Genomic DNA, 15,809 nt, shown 5'->3' with positions numbered 1-15,809 from the left:
GCGGCAGTACTAGCGGTTAAAAAAAATGTTTTATTCATGTAGACCTTATCACCGGCACTTATGAAGCGTTCATACATATAATATGTAACCAGTAACGTAAGGTGATGGCGATAACAACAGTCATTAACTTAAAAACAAAGCCTAGTCTAAAGAGCTCACAACAAACTTAGCCGGGTTTTTTTTTGCTATCACCATCTCACAGTCAAATTAATATTTAGCTATGAAGTTAGAGCAATCTGTACCCAAGCTTTTATATCATTCATGTAGAGCAGTGGCGTGCAGAAGATTATGGACCAGGGTAAGCGTAAAGAAGTAGAATGGCATAAAATGGCAAAATATAATAGTTATATGAAAATTTTTAGGGTAGACAGGGCTGGGGGCCAGATCGGGTAACCTCCACGTTTGCCTGAGTGCTGTGGGTCCCTTTTGATTCGTCCGTGTGGAAGATCAGCATTCGGACCGGTGTACCCTGGGAACATCGGTTAACAATTTCTCATAGGAGATATTGTTAGCCGATGGCTAATGACCCGACAAGGGGTATCTTCGCGCGTCCCTCCGATGCAGAGCGGAGGGCGCTGTGGATGGACCCGGGGATGTATGGTCCCGGGAGGTGGATGGCCCAGACAGGAATGTGACTGGCGAAGGAATGGAGGCTCATACCTCCAGAACACGAGGACCGGCTAGGTATGTGACTGGCGAAGGAGTGGAGGCTAATACCTCCGGAACCGCGAATCGTCCAGGTATAAGACTGGCGGAGGAGTGAAGTAGGGGTAAGTTCGTCCGGCGCGTTCACTCAGCTGCTCCAAGTGCCTTTACAGGACTTGTTGGTAATGAAAACGGGGTGTCCATTGTCCACAGCATGGTCCGCGCGTTTAGGCGGTAAGAAGGAACAGCGTGGGGTTTTAGTCAGTAAGAGTCTGACATAACCTCCGTGCCTCCCCGTGGCGCGGAGGTATTAAAAAGGTGAGCTAATTAAAGTTTAACTAGAGTCTGTAGGTGCCCATGTGCTCGAACTCACATTATGATCACACTTTTGTCATTAATATGTCCACAGCCTTTTTAGAAGCGAGTATCGGGAGCGGATGCCAGACAGTTTTGATTCCACTACCTACTCCAGTTACCCTTTATCAGAAAATTTGTGAATAAGGAGACCTTCCTCCAGGGACGTCAGCGACGACGACAGACTTAAACTAAAGCCTTTTTTCGCTAAACCTAGGAATCCTATTAAGATACCTAGTTATTTAGGTGATTACTAGAGAAAAAAAGCTTACTAACGGCTTTGGCCCCTTATATTAACGGAGGATACCCGTGCCCTGTAGCGGGCTGGTAATGGTTTGATATGATGAACCATAATCGGTTATTACGCGACATCGTACCGGAACGCTAAATCGCTCAGATGTTTGTCGTTAGGGTGGTAACTATCCGCGACCAAAGCTTCCCACCATACCAGACCAGAGGAAATTAAGAAATTACAAATTCCCAAATTGCAGCTGCTGGGGACCAAACGTGGGACCTGAAATTTAAATTCACAGCGCTCACCGTTGCGCCAGGTGGCTAGGGCGTAAAGAACAAACAAACACACTTTCGCATTTATAATATTAGTAAGAATTACTGGTTCACTACAGGGTAAGAGTCTCCACTCAGAGAAGGGTTTAGGTTGTAATCCACGTTACCACCCTACCAACAACGACATGCCGCCAAGCAATTTAGCGTTCCGGTACGATCCCGTGTAGAATTAGGTCTATTCTCTTAACATATTTACTTTGACCCTAACAAGTTAGCCCGCTACCATCTTAGATTATCTCTTAGCACCAAACTATTAAAATACACATATATTCATATACGTAACAATATAAATCTCTTATATCTTTAAACGAGCAATTATATAATATATATTTATATATGTATATACATAATTGGTATCTCGGAATAGGCTCCAACGATTTTCATAAAATTTAATATACAGGGGGTTTCGGGGGGCGATAAATCGATTTATATTTAGAAAATGTCATTTTATTCGTGTTTTATCGATAAATAACTACTACATCCCTATCCCTATCCCTACTAATATTATAAATGTGAATTTAAGTTTGTTTGTTACGCTTTCACGCAGAAACTACTTAACCGATCCTCATAAAACTTTGTACACATATTCTTGGAAGTGTTAGAAGTAATATAGGATACTTTTTATCCCGACATTAAGCTCGGTTCCTTTGGGAGAGGGGATGAAAGTATTTGACGATTTTACACCATAACTCCGACAAATTATAACCGATTTAAATAATTATTTTTGTACTATAGAGGTTATAACATGTGTTTAATTGCGCCCAAACAGCAGCAAACCCCTCATTTAAGGCTTAGCGATACTACATACTTACTTTAATTTTTTTTAGATCTTCAACTAAATTTAATGCCACATCAAAAAACAAAATCAAACGCAGACGAAGTCGCGGGCCACAGCTCGTATGCCTATATTTTGAAGTTAACTCTTTTGCGGAACGAAGTCGCACTGGTCCGCTAGTTTATATAATAGCAAGTGAAATTTATATATATTTTTTAATATTACACAACGAGTCAGGTAAAACAAATTTAAAGCAATAAATCAAATATATTACTATATTTACGAGCAATAAAGCTAGTGACCCACAAAAACAGCTATAACGTTACGAGACTAATGCAGGCCGTGACCTCACTCCGCTATTAGTGGCGAACGAAATGTATCTTAGCGAGCACGTGTAGATAAGAAGCGAATATGTCGGTTTTTATATAAATCTACAAGTTTTAAAGATTTTGAACTAAGAGTTTCGTGGTTTATCAACATTTCTTAACAAATTATTGTAGTGTACACTGTTCTGGATGAACTTTTTGTGAACTACCTTCTGCTCATTGGAAGTTTTATTCGAATTCAAAAATTCTTTATTCATGTACGCACATCAAAAAAAAGTTCAAAGTTTGTATTAAGGCGGAAGCGTATAGAAAAGTCCTATTATAGTATAAAGGATTACGTAAACGATTAAAAACCTTCGGTGTGAACTATTGCTGTAACCAAGTTACTTCTTAAATATTTTCAAATGACAATGTGAGATGGTGATAACAAAAAAAACACCCAGCTAAGTTTGATTTGGGCTTCTTCTTAGGCCAGGGCGCGTTTGGAACCCTCGTAGCTTTAGGTTTAAGTTAAACATGCATATATGAAAGCCTCATAAGTGCCTGTTATAGTCGAAGTCAAAATATTTCTTTATTAAAATACGCACATAGATGGCACTTTACATAAACTTTACATTTTTAAGTTGGCGCAAAATAAAATGTTGAAAATTATCAAGTACTTTCCTTGTTATGTACTATAAACTTAGTGATTTCTCATTTACAAATGCATTTTAACCATAGAATAATGAATTTGTTCCTAGATTTTAACAAGTTTTGTAAAACTTTTACTTTCAAGCATGAAATTACCTTCGAGTTCATGTCATAAAAGCGTGTAGTTTATCTCAACCAGTAAAAGAGTTTTTACTTATTACGCAAGAATATCATAACTATTTCATGAGGGATTTTCATCACAGATTAAGGCATGTCTACATTAAGAAAGGGATAGCACTGGCATAGCTGTATTACCATTGTAACACGCTGACAGTGCTGTCAATACAATTCTAATAGTCATATTTAAGTATGTTTTAGTATATATTAGTTTATTATTTTTTTATATTTATTATTATTAATATTTTATGTGTGTAATCTTGATAAGTATTAGTGTGTAATTGTTCGTAAGTATGTATATAATAATAATACACCCCACCAATCGGTTTCCCTTGGTTTTCCTAATCCTAAGGTTGCCTGGAAGAGATCGCTACTAAGCGATAAGGCCGCCCTTTGTATCCTACTTTTTAAGTTTATTTTTGTTGTGTGCATTGTTTTTTTTTTACTATTTGTAGTTTACAAATAAAGTGTATAAATAAAAAAATAAATAAATAACAGTTCATTTTATGCAAGTACTGTCGTACCAGTGATGTTGTCAAAATTGTCTCTCCTGTCTCTAATATGAATCTAATTTGTATAGTTTCATCACAGGTATTGATAATGCTAAAACTTCTGCAACTATGCGACTATAGAGGCTATTTAACAATGTCTGGAAATAGCACTTTATCTCTACTTATATCATAATTGCTACCTAAAATTATTGTTAAGTAAATTTTGCACGCCATGTATGGCAATACACTGTAACCTGAAACCCTTTTTAAATATGTTACAGCTTTAAAACGTGTATTTTGTAAATATAACATATTCTATTCTATTCTATTATATTCTACTCTACCTTTATTGGGCTCAATTACTGCACCGATCTTAAAGAAATTTAGCACTTCATAGCTTGAGACCTGGAGATTTACAACTTTATCTCATCAATATATCGAATATGTCATCGTGGCTTTTGCCAGTCACTGTCTCAATGTAAACTTGCCTTAACTGTTTCACTAACCGTGGTAAAGTTCTTACCTCTTTTTCACGTTGGTAGAAAAGTAGATTATTGGAAACGAGTACCAGATGTTTGATGGAGCATGCTATAATTAACCCGATAATTGTTCAATTTGGCGCGCAAAGTGGGTCAGGCTCATTAGGGTTTTTTTGAACCCGGAGACGGTAATGAAGTATTACGGTCGAATACGTTTTACCAGGAATCTAAGCTTACCTACCGACAAACTTTCTGTCATCTTTGACTCAAGTACAAGGAAGGTGTATGCACGTAGCCATAAACGGTTTGTCTGAACCACAGAATTAAGAACATACAGAATCCTTATTCAGCCATTATTGCATGCAGTGAATTTTATTTAAAACAGAGAACACGTCCGTAGCACGTCTCACTTCACACCCGCGAAATGTTGCTAGCTCTCACCCATTTTCCTAATTTTATGGTAAACGTCATTCCAGGTAAAATAATTACTGTCAACTGCTAAATAAATGAAGTGCCTTTTTGAGAAACACTACTAAAGTGGAGTGGTTTTTGATGCTTTATTATTAGCAGTGTACACGGATTCTGTACGTTCTTAATTCTGTGGTTTTAAAGTTTATTGCTTTCCTTCATATAAGGCTATTTATGTACCAAAGCTGAACGCATGAAGAGAGAAGGAGTAAGACCCTCATCGATACTCCATTTTGAAGGGCCAGTGCCCTTTATTGGGCCGGTAATGGCTTAACAATAATTTCATTAGGTAAAATCAACTCATTACTGGACCACGGGTTTCCTTCCACAATCAGAAGGGTGTAGGCCGGAGTCCACCACGCTGCCCCAGTGTGTATTGGTTAACTCCACACGCCTAAGAGACAGAGAGAGAACATTTTGGAGAGAACTCTTAGATATGCAGGTTTCCTCACTATGTTTTCCTATACCGCTGAAGCAAGTGATATTTTAAATTTCTAAAATTATAAACGCACATAATTGTATCGTCACGGCTCTATTAATGCTATAGTCCATTACGCTCTGGCCTCTGCGTCTATTCCTGTACAATCGGAACCCCCCGGTTTGTTCACGGATGATGGAAAGAGACCAGACGGTATGACTATATGGTCGATGGGGCGTGCGCTGATGTGGGATGCGACCTGCGTTGATACGTTGGCAGCTTCTCACTTGCCGAGTACGTCCCAAAAAGCGGCAGCCGCAGCCGAATCTGCTCAAATGCTTAAGCGCCGAAAATACTACGTTTTTGCGGCGCTTGCGTTTGAGACTCTGGGGCCATGGTCTTCGGACACGTAAAATTTTGTCACAAAAATTGTTCTCTACGTCTGGTGACGTTTATTTAGCCCAACGGCTAAGTCTAGCTTAAAAAAGGGGGAATAGCGCCAGCATTTTGGGTACCATGCCCATAAGTGAAAATTTAGACGGGTTATATTTATTGTAAATATAAATTTTATTTTGTAAATATTATTTCCCTAAAAAAATATATTTTTCGTTGGTTTATTAATAAAACTGAATAAAGTTTTGCCGTATTTAAAAAAAAACGCACATAACTCCGAAAAGTTAAGTTCCGCTTCATTTAACCCATTACATAAATATAATAAATATATCATTAATATGTAGCTCTATATCACAAGTGTATTTATTTCTAAGCTCAATAAAAGTAACCTGTGAAGCGCGCCGGATAAATTGCATCCATTCCCGCTCTGGGATTTTAATCTTATCGTTATAAGATTGAGTAGCAGTACCAACTAAAAATAGATAAAACAATTTTATATCTATATTACCTTGGAAGCCTAGTTGGTAAGACTTCGGCCTCCGAGGGCCGAGTTCGATACCCGGCACGCAGCTCTACCTTTCCGGAGTTATGGGCGTTTTAAGCGATTGAATATCACTTGCTTCAACGGTGAAGGAAAACATCGTAAGAAAACCTGCATGCCTGAGAGTTCTACGTAATGTTCTCAAAAGTGTGTGGATCCGAATCCAATCCGCTCTGGGCCAACGTGGTGGACTACGGCCTCAATCCCCTCTTATTGTGGGACGCGTGTTCTGTTATGGACCGGTATTGGGTTAATTGAGATGATGATGATGAATATCACCTTCTGCAACAGGGAAGTAAACCAGAGAATTCTCTATAATGTTCTGAAAGGCTTCATTGCAATTTTACCTGATCGTAAGTAATGTTGCAGTCTGAGATGGTAACGAGATAACCAGATAGGGGTATGGCAGTACTAAAACCAATACCCGTGATCGGTTTCTACGCGACATCATACTGGAACGCTAAAACGCTTAGCGGCACCTCTTTGTCGGTAGCCGAAGCCTCCAGGCTTCTGAAGTCCAGAAGTCTACCAATCTTATTTTGACTTGTGAACATCTCCTCCACGCGCACACACTTTACTAACTATTTTTATTTCTTATTATTTCCTTTTTTTTAAGTTACATAATAGTAATGTCTTAATTTCAATATGCCTATGTATGTTCCGGGGGCGAGTGCTGGTTATCCTTAACGCAGATAAAATCTAGCTAGGAAAGCCAGTTCGTCAACTCACTATATGTGCAATTGTCATGAAAGAAATAAACGATATTATTATTATTATTATATCGTTTTTTTTTTTTGTTAATTCTTAACAATGCTTAAAAAACAAAAAACACTATTAAAAATGTATAAAAAAAAACATCCACCCTCCGCTTGCGGGGCTTTTGAATGCCCAAGCAACCGGCGGTCAGGGCTCCAGAGTGAGGAACCTCCTCACAGTACGCGCCGTTTCAAGGACTGCCTTCTGTATCCGACCCTTGATCCAACAACCCAGCGAAAGCTTCTTAAGATGGCGGTAATCTCGTGAGCAAGGTCCAAGTATTTAGATACTTTTTCCTTTTCAGCTTTCACCAGATTATTATTATTACCTTCCCATGCCAATCTGGACATTGCTGGTCGACGAATCGAATAATTGCTTAAGCCTGCCAAACCGCGTTGTAGCAGCGTGGTGTGTCTGTGCTCTAAAATCCGGCCGGAAGATATTACGTGACAAAAATACTGCGTTTAAATCCAAATTCCATTTACAAATCCGCTTAAATCAAATAATTGTTAGTTTAATCTGTCCCTTTACACTGTTACACCCTTTAATTAAGGGAATTGAGATAAAAACCGTCCTAAACCTCCCCCTGGGCCATGGAAAAATAATTTTTGATTTGTGACTGCGAAAGTCCGCAAGGGGCGTCCAATGAAAATAAAGCAAACCGATTTTTAGTAAACGTTACGTAATAATCTTTTACATACTGGCAGTGGCTTGCATAGGATTGTTTTATCAGAGTGGTCATAAAGCAGGATGATTGCGTAAAATTTAAAAATTCTCCTTCTATACAAGTTGTATGAAATTTTTAGGGTAGGCAGTGTATTTGTGCATCTATGAAGTGCACGACACTGCTTACTGGAACAGTCGGGGTTAACAAAGTCTATCCGCATTGGAATAATCTCGTAGAGTACCTACATTAGTGTCATAGGATAATTATTGGATTTTTTTTACTTTAATACATTAGTTTGATTCATAACAATTCAAAATAAAACAATCACATTTTATGTAAATCTTGCAAGTAATTCTAGCTAACGCTGAATTACATACCTTTGAATCGTAGAATTTTAAATATCGTTGGCGTCATGACGGCCGCTTTGGTGTATATATATAAATTCAACGAAGTTATTAAAATTTGGTTTAAAAACCTAAAATACTAACTAGTCTAATAAATAACTACTATGGATGCGGTGATAGTCCAGTTGCTAAGAATTCAGCCTCCCTTTTAGAGCAGACCTAGTTCCCTGGGCTAATTACCTCTAACTCTTCAGTAGTTATCTGTTTTAATCAAATAAGTAGGTTATATCTGACGTTCTTTAACGATAAAAGAAATCGTCATGCGGAATCTGTATAAGTAGCTAAGAGTTCTTTGTAATATTATCTAAGTGACTGGAACTGCGTTGTGGATTACGGTAATGACAAAAAAATAGTTACTCACTGAATTACTAAAAATTTGGATTGGAAACAGTAAACAAGTAGCAGCAAATGCCTTAGAGAAAAATTGGTGAAACCGAGTCTTCGTGTCGAATTAAGAACGTCGATGGAAATAAACGAAAAAAAAATCTACACTCTCAAAGTAACGGGTAACAGAAGACAAGTAATTTGTAAAAAAGCTCTCGTAATATAAGAAAAAAGGGCTTACAAGATAATATCAGAGTAGTGAAATTATGGAGGGGGATCTCAACCCTTTCCGCCTGCGGATATTATAACCCGTCGAAAATATAAATGTAAAAAAGAGGCAAGTTCATTGCAAGGGATGCGACTGTTTGACAGCTTCACAAAGTACAAGTTATATTATGCATCTAGTTATTCTATTTAGTACTCTAAACTAGCCGCATCAATTATTTACTCGAATATTTTTCTTTTTTGTGCTTACCTCTTGAGTACAAGAAAATTTAGTTCCTTAGTAAAATAAAGGAGTCTGTTGAAAAGTGATTATGACAATATCTAAGGAATCTTAAGATATAAAGCATATCTTACGATTCCTTCCTTTAAATTTGAGGTTTTAGATAGTAATTCTATGTCTATATTTTTAATGTTTTCTAGCCTATAGGTACAGGGAGAAAGTTTAAATACACAAAAAACATAATGAGAAATACTCTGTTCACCAAAGTTACACAACCTTTGGTAAAAATATTTTTAACTAGCCAGAACCGCTGTATGCGTTACAGCTAAATGACATCATTATAAAAAACTTATTAAAATATAAAAATAATATATTTAAGAATTAATGTTTTTTTTTTTTTTTTTTATTGGATCATTAAACTGGTAACAACCAATGACGTTATCATGAGAATAACATAAATACAAGAGAAAGACAGAGATTGAAACCTTCTAGAAATGACCACAGCATGCTTAATTTAGATAATCTAAAAGCTAATCAAATAAAGCAAAATATAAAACTGAAAACCTGCAATACTATACAATGAAAAGTGATGATATAAAATTAAAACGGAAAATAAATTAATTTAAGTTATGTAAGCAAATGTTTGACATGTTTTTTGAATGAGGTCAAAGAAGTACTAAAAATGTCACAGTTATTTCTGTAAGCATTTAAAAGTGAGCAAATTCGAAAGACAAGCGCATGTTGTCCTGCCTTGGTCCGACAAAAAGGTAAATGAAACGGTTTCCGATTTTGAAGGCGACTACCCGAACGCGGCACACAAAACTTCAACCTCTCCAATATTTCCGTTGACTCAATGTCTCCATGTCTTTGTAAAAAAAAATCATGTCTAGCATTTTACGTCTGTTCTTTAGTGACATTATATTGTACGAACGTAAGCGTGATTCGTACGAGTCCAACTCACGAGATTTGTTATCGTTATACGCTAGGTGGTAGATAAACCGTTTTTGAACGCGTTCCAATCGGACACTATGTACGTTATATGTGGGGCACCAAACTGGACTGCAGTATTCTAGTATACTACGTACCAAAGAATAATAGATAGTAATTGATAAAAAAGGGTCTCGGAACAATTTCATGACGGGATATAAAACCTGACAATTTTGAAGCTTTTTTCACGATTGAGTCAAAATGGTATCGAAAAGATAGTGAACAATCAAAAAGTACGCCCAAATCACGGACAACTTCTACTTCCCGTAACGGAATGTCGTTATACGCATAATATACTGTATTATTTGTTATTTTTTTCCTAGTGAATTTAATGTGTAAGCATTTATCGGAGTTTAATGCCATTAAATTATAATTACACCAGTTAACAATATTATTAATATCTCGTTGAAGTAATTCAGAATCATTTTTATTTCTAACGGCGCGATAAATTTTTAGATCATCTGCGTAAAAACGAAAATTTGATGTGAGTGTAAGACTAAGGTCATTAATAAATATCAAGAAGAGAAGTGGACCCAAATGAGACCCTTGTGGAACTCCGGATGGAATTGATTTAATGTCAGACTTGTGACCGAAAAGAGACACCAGTTGAGAGCGGTTTTTTAAATATGATTCACACCACCTTAATAGGGAGCCATGTATACCCATATGATTAAGTTTAAGTAATAATAAATCATGATTAACCAAATCAAAGGCTTTTTTTAAATCAGTATAAACTGCATGAACTTCCATTTTATTATCCAATGCTTCAGCGATATCAGCTACATACCCAATGAGGTTAGTAGTCGTAGATCTACGCGGCAGGAAGCCGTGTTGATTGGTATTAATATATTTTCTCAGAAGAAAAATAAGTTTTTTATGTATAAGCGCTTCGAAAACTTTGGCACAGGGTGACAATATTGAAATCGGCCTATAATTACCAACGTTATCAATCGTGCCAGATTTGAGTATTGGAGTGACATGAGCAGTTTTCCATTTAGTTGGAAATACACCAGATCTTAATGACAGGTTAAATATGAAAGTTAAGGGATACACAAGATATTTAGCACATTTCTTGAAATGAAGGAAGGGATCGCTACTAAGCGATTAGGCAGCCTTTTGTATACCTACTACTTTTCTCTTATTGTGTGTATTGTTTGTGGTTTACAAATAAAGTGTATAAATAAAATTAATAATGTTTTGAGAATTTTCGTTAAAGAGCGGAAAATGGTTAATGTAAAAATTTGTTTAACTTGGCTTTCACATACTACCGATTTTAGATAAAGGAGGCCGGGGAAAAAGTAGCACAGGATAATACATATGTAAAATTTGATGAAGGGCGGCAAAGGGTTAGGCTTAGGCAGTTCGGGCGGACGTAGATTTTTATGGTAACTGGGCCCTGGGGGGCTACTGAGGCGCTACTTTTTTTTAACTAACGACCTCTTTGTACTTTACTGCTAGATTAATGATGACTAGTGGTGGCCCGGATCCTATGAAGGGCCTTGAATAATTTCCGATTCCTGAAAATTAGAAACTACCTTGTGACCTCTGTGGTGCAGTGGTGGGCGCCGGAGTCTTATAAGTTGAGTTTCCGGGTTTGTTTCTCAGTGGGGGCTATTAACGAATTCAGAATTTCTAAATTTGCCCTGATCTGGTCTCCTCCCACCAGGCTATGGCCGAGGCAAGTTACCACACTACCGAAAATGCCAACAAGTAATTTAGTGTTCCAATATGATGCAGCGCTAAACCTATCAGTGGTCGAGGTTCGATATACCACCCTAGAATGCATCATTACGTACCACCAGATGAGAATACAGTCCAGGATATGGGTTTAATATAACTTTAAGCCTTAAATAATATACTGTTTGTTCAGACATAGGTAAAATGTGTTTTTGAAGCTTATTTATATAATAAAGTAAAGGTAAAGGCTGGATCTATGTTATAAAAACGGACGGTAAAAAGCTTTGGAATGGTGAAAGAATTATTGAAATCGGTGCAGTATTTCCAAAATAAAAGGTAACAAATAAATCCTTTGAGGTTGCTCATTGGCGGCCGATTAGCGCAGTGGGTAGCGACCCTGTTCTCTGAGTCTTAACGCCGTGGATTCGATTCCCACAACTGGAAAATGTATGAGTGATGAACGTGAAGGTTTTTCAGTGTCTGGGTGCTTATCTGTATATTATAAGTATTTATGTGTATTATATTCATAAAAATATTCAAATGCTATGTAAGTACCCATAACACAAGCTACGCTTACTTTGGGTCTAGATGGCGATGTGTGTATTGTCGTAGTATATTTATTTACATTTATTTAATGAGTATGTCAGGATTTTGTTTTGTAATACAAAAAAAACAGGTTCGCATACTTGCAAATATTTGTAATGGCAGTCGGAAATTGAATTGTTTACAGTTTACACATCGGCACTGAGAATGGCGAAGGGGAAAAACCGTCGAATCATTGGTACGCAATAACTTCGGCTTAAATCTAAAAACATTCCATGCGTAGTTACTTACCGAACTCTTAATTCTCCAGGGCATTAAAGTTAAACAGAACGGAACTTTTGATGCGTACGCGATTGATCATTTTGAATTTGAATTTTGATCAATTGCAGTGAGATTAATAATCGTAAAACAACGAAGATTCCAATCGCGTCCAGGTTTATAAATATACGAAATAAATATACTACGACAATACACACATCGCCATCTAGACCCAAAGTAAGCGTAGCTTGTGTTATGGGTACTTACATAACTTTTGAATATTTTTATGAATATAATACACATAAATACTTATAATATACAGATAAACACCCAGACACTGAAAAACAATCATGTTCATCACACAAACATTTTCCAGTTGTGGGAATCGAACCCACGGCCTAAGACTCAGAAAGCAGGGTCGCTACCGACAGCGCCAGTCGGCCGTCAGCAAAAAAATTGCCAGCTTAGTCTGTCGGTTTAAGAAGAAGTGAAAATTTAACTGAAAACTGTCGCCTATAAACATAGCAACACTTTGTAGGGCTAAGAATGATATAGGTGTAGTCCATCACGCTGGCGAAGTGCGTATCGGTAGCCATCACACGCATTTGAGAACGTTATAGAGAACTCTCAGGCATGCAGATTTCCCCACGATGTTTTCCTAGCGAAATATATATTATAATTGAATGATTTGAATTAAAAATGAACATAACTCCGGAAAGTTTGAGTTGCGTGCCGGGGATCGAACTCGGTCTGAATTTTTAGTTCAAGTTATGATAAACTAGCGACCTGGCCCGGCTTTGCACGGGTGCAATATATTTACGAGTAACTTAGCAGGAGTTGGAATTTCGCGCCCGCCAGCCGCTTTGCTCCCAAATTTAAAATCTCTGATATCATCTAATATATTCATTTTAATGATAAACTTTTAGGAAGAATTATGTTCTACATGAAATGCACAACGTATATAATGTATTTTATTGGATTAGGAATAATACTGTTTTGTTTAAAACTGCTTGGAAAAAAAACCATAATGTTTTTGTAAAATGTAAAAGATAAAATTTTTTTTTTTGTTACTCTGGGTTATCCTTTGGAGATAAATACTATCGCGGACTTTTTTATTGATCTTTTTAAGATATACAATACCGATATAAACTTATATATATATTGATAAAAACTATCATAATGAGCGCATAAAAAATGGACCGTCATGACATCACTTTACAAATCTTTGAATTACTTGGCATTTCTCTTCTATTATATGCATTTATACTGCATATAAACCTTCCTCTTGAATCAATCTATCTATTGCTGAAAACTGTATTAAAATCCGTTACGTAGTTTAAAAGAACTAAGATAGACTTCTACCTGACATGGGTCGTTTGTAGGGAGTTCCAAATTTCACGGTTCTGTCCCGCTTGGATCCAGCGGCTACCTGCGACACGCTTAATGTCGTCTGTCCAACTCGTTGTGGGTTGACCAACGCTGGGCTTACTATTCCAGCACTTTAGGACCCCCAACGTCCATCCTTTCTCCGAACTATGTGCCCGGCCCATTGCCACTTTAGCTTCGCGGCTCGTTGAGCTATTTCAGTTACTCTGGTTCTTCTAGGAATCTCTACTTCCGAGCATAGCTCTCCATTGCCCGCTGAGTGACTCCGAGCCTTCTTATGAGGCCCATACTTAACGACCGTGTTAATGCATTCCCCTTTCTAAACAAACAACATCTCCGTCCAACGAGCGTCATTTTAATCTTGTTAAAAAATAATAATAATAAAGGGCCCTGAGTGGACCCCGTAACTGAATGGATGAGCCGGCGAAAATTTAATTCGTTTCAAAGTTGCCAGCCTAATTCGTTTACCCATACGGGAAATTAAATAGATGGGCAATTTGACAACCCTATTAGTGGGGTGCGGAAGGGCCCTAGGAAAACTAGGGTCAGATTTATGTGACTGCGATAGTTTAGCTTCGAAATTACTGGTAAATAAATATATTTATATATGTATGTTTTCAAGTGTTGTGTAAGTTTATAATAGCATATACAACGTGTAACCGAATTACGAAATATTGTTGAAGGATGCTTAAGTATATTTCATAAGGAATCACCCTATAAAAAAATTAAATTAAAAGAAGGATATTTATTTTTCCATACAAACTAATTCAAAACATTTTTAGTGTTTACAAATAACGGTCCTATTCAAGATAAAAGACCGACACGCGCCTACCTACGCTACGCGACACGTAGGTGTCTAACAAAGTCACAGTAATTTAAATTTTGCATGATTTTAGGGCTGTATCTGATTTATTTCAGTGAAAACAATGTCAGTGATTTACTCAAAATCTATTAGCGTTTCAGTTTCACAGATAAATCCCAAAAACTGTAAACAATGTACCTATGAGCATATGAAGTAATATTTCGGTTTTCATTTACACCGTGTATAAACATATACGTATCATAAATATCTATTCAAATATATATACCTGTATTTTCTCAGTTATAACGAAAGTCATGTAACAATTATAATATTTTTTACTTTAGGCACCAGCCACTTTCCACCTTTTTATCCACTTCGCACGCTCAGTTTGCCTTTGAAAGATCACTTTTTTTTGTTTTTTGATCGCGGTTGCGCCGTAGTAGATTTGCTGATTTCCTAGTGTTGTGTTCTGTTGCAATGAAATTTTTCTTTTCCCAATCAGCCTTCAATTCATTAAGATTGTATATTATAAAGTAAAGAAATAATAAAAGAAAAGTTTACTCTGAATTACTCTGTCTATATTTCCAGTGTAGATTTGTATGAGGTATAACGTTGTTACAAATTCAAAAGGTTCGACCTAAAGCCTTAAATTAACAGGATTCGAATGCAGATAAACCTTTCGGGTTGTATTTAACAAGGTGGAGTGATCGAAATCTTTACAAATGGGTGCGGCTTAAACTGTGAATTTGTTTTATTTAATTTAAACATTGCCACAAATGCCCCGATAGTCTAGTGGTTAGGATCTTCAACTGCGGGTCACGAGATACTTTTATTGTTTAGCTGCACGCTTTGGACATCGGGCGCATCCTATGAGCTATATACAGTGGCGTGCACAAGAATGTGGACCAGAGTAAACATAAAAAAGTAAAATGTCATAAAATGGCAAATTCCCGTTCCAGTTATATGAAATGTTAGGGTATGCAGCGCTTTTGTGCATGTATGAAGTGCACGCCACTGGCTATATTTATTTATATATACTAGCGGTCCCTCGCGACTTGGTGCGCGCATAATTCAACCAGAAGACATACTCTGTTGCGGACTTTTTTTTAGAAATTTATTGGAACAATTTCGTCATGAATGATTTTATCGAAACTTTAACCATTTACGCAGCACACGTAGCGGAAGCTGTCAAAAGGGAAAAAGAAACTTTGAAACATTCTTCATTAGTGCTCTTGGTGCTTAGTGCTATTGGTGTTAGCGTCATGATATAAATAGCCTATAGCCTTCCTCGATAAA

This window comes from Pararge aegeria, chromosome 24, assembly GCF_905163445.1.
Source record: "Pararge aegeria chromosome 24, ilParAegt1.1, whole genome shotgun sequence".
NCBI classification, from domain to species: Eukaryota; Metazoa; Arthropoda; class Insecta; order Lepidoptera; family Nymphalidae; genus Pararge; species Pararge aegeria.
This window is presented reverse-complemented; position numbering follows the sequence as displayed.